The sequence below is a fragment of the Saimiri boliviensis genome, chromosome 5 (assembly GCF_048565385.1).
Source record: "Saimiri boliviensis isolate mSaiBol1 chromosome 5, mSaiBol1.pri, whole genome shotgun sequence".
Lineage (NCBI taxonomy): Eukaryota > Metazoa > Chordata > Mammalia > Primates > Cebidae > Saimiri > Saimiri boliviensis.
The window spans coordinates 18,206,388-18,208,718 of NC_133453.1; the positions used below are offsets into that span (position 1 = coordinate 18,206,388).

Sequence of the window (2,331 nt, forward strand, 5' to 3'; positions counted from 1 at the left end):
AAGGCAGATCAATTCTAATTTTAAATGATGTCAAGCAGGTATCCTCAATTTACATTTAATCTGTAGTTATTCACCCATTCAATAAACAAATATCTAATGAATATATTTTTATGTAAATATAGATACACTTTGTTAAGCAGAGCTGATATTCAGCAGCACACACTACCATGACTGTACCAACTGTTAAAACAGTGAAATTTCCCAGGCTCGTTGTCAGTCACTGTCCCAAGCCTCCAAGAGTTCCATCACCACCCTCAATAGCCCTGGCCATCCCTGTTCCTATGGCATCTCCATCAGGTCCCCATTTTCTCACAATCCAATGACTAAAGGTTAATTTCTGGCACAAGATCCTGCTGCAGCACCCAGGCCAATATCTGTTCTGATGTGTGCTCACATCATCTCATTGATAAGTATGTTTAATATCATCCTGGTTCTAAGTACAGTGGTGGATACAAAATTAGGCAAGCCTCGTCTGTAAGGAGATTAAAGACGGAGAGTTACTCTGCATAAAAAGGAACGAAGTGGATGAATCTCAAAAATGCATGCTGGACAAAAGAAGCCAGACACAAAATAATACATACTGTATACTTCCATTAATATGATGTTCTAGATCAGAAAAACAACAACAACAACTATGAGTGATATGGTTTGGCTCTGTGTCCCCACCCAAATCTCATCTTGAATTGTAATCCTCATACCCGCCATGTGTCAAGGGTGGGACCAGGTAGGGGTAATTGAATCATGGTGGCAGTTTCCCTCATGCTGTTTTTGTAATAATGAGTAAGTCTCATGAGATCTGATGGTTTTATAAGGGTCTGGCATTTCCCCTGCTTGCACTCCTCCTTCCTGCCATCTTGTGAAGAAGGTGCCTTGCTTCCCCTTCATTTTCCACCATGATTGTAAATCTCCTGAGGTCTCCCAGCCATGCTAAACTGTGAGTCAATTAAACCTCTTTACTGACCAAATCCAAGATGGCGGCCAGCAGGAGGCTGATGAAGGAGCTTGAAGAAATCCGCAAATGTGGAATGAAAAACTTCCGTAACATCCAGGTTGATGAAGGTAATTTATTGACTTGGCAAGGGCTTATTGTTCCTGACAACCCTCCATATGATAAGGGGGCCTTCAGAATTGAAATCAACTTTCCAGCAGAGTACCCATTCAAACCACCAAAGATCACATTTAAAACGAAGATCTATCACCCGAACATCGATGAAAAGGGGCAGGTCTGTCTCCCAGTAATTAGTGCTGAAAATTGGAAGCCAGCAACCAAAACCGACCAAGTAATCCAGTCCCTCATAGCACTGGTGAATGACTCCCAGCCCGAGCACCCACTTCGGGCTGACCTAGCTGAGGAATACTCTAAGGACCGTAAAAAATTCTGTAAGAATGCTGAAGAGTTTACAAAGAAATATGGGGAAAAGCGACCTGTGGACTAAAATCTGCCACGATTGGTTCCAGCAGGTGTGAGCAGAGACCCCGTGCAGTGCATACAGACACCCCGCAAAGCAGGACTCTGGAAATTGACACGTGCCACTGCCTGGCATTCGCTTGGGGCAGTTACTAACTTTCTACAGTTTTCTTTTTTCTTTTTCTTTTTTTTTTTTACCCAGGCTGGAGTGCAGTGGCACGATCTCGGCTCACCGCAACCTCCGCCTCCTGGGTTCAGGCAATTCTCCTGCCTCAGCCTCCTGAGTAGCTGGGATTACAGGCACGCGCCACCATGCCCAGCTAATTTTTTGTATTTTTAGTAGAGACGAGGTTTCACCATGTTGACCAGGATGGTCTCGATCTCTCGACCGTGTGATCCACCTGCCTCAGTCTCCCAAAGTGCTGGGATTACAGGCTTGAGCCACCGGGCCCGGCTCTACAGTTTTCTTAATCTAAAGTGGTCTAGGTAACCTGTAAAGAAAGGATTTAAAAATTTAAGATGTTCTAGTTCTGCTCTCTTTGTTTTAAAAAATTGCTGCACAATCTACTTCAAAACAATGGTGTTTCTTTTCTTGTCCAATTTTATCCAAAATCTTCAAGTTACATTTAGCCCATAAGGTTTATACAAAAAAAAGTGAAAAAAAAGTTGTGGTACCCGTTCTTCCCTACCCTTGCCGCTCCCACTTTTTGGCAGTTTATTTTTCACTTACTTACTTCCCCAGACCCGGGCTCCGCCTCCTCCACAAAGAAGAAGAGACAGCCCTGGGGGTCCTGGTGGCTTTTTCTCACATGTGTGGGACTGTTGCCCAGTGTGGGAGCTGGTTTAAATTCTGATTCCAGTTTATAATATCCTTTTTAAAAATTTAAAAACAAGCAAACAGCTACACCCCTCTTCCAGTCCAT

The 2,331-nt window shown here is 43.5% G+C and overlaps 1 pseudogene; it reads left to right on the top strand.

Moving 5' to 3' along the window:
• The first annotated feature begins 965 nt into the window (after positions 1-965).
• Positions 966-1,510, top strand: LOC101040971 (ubiquitin-conjugating enzyme E2 L3 pseudogene; annotated as a pseudogene).
• Positions 1,511-2,331: the final 821 nt, after the last annotated feature.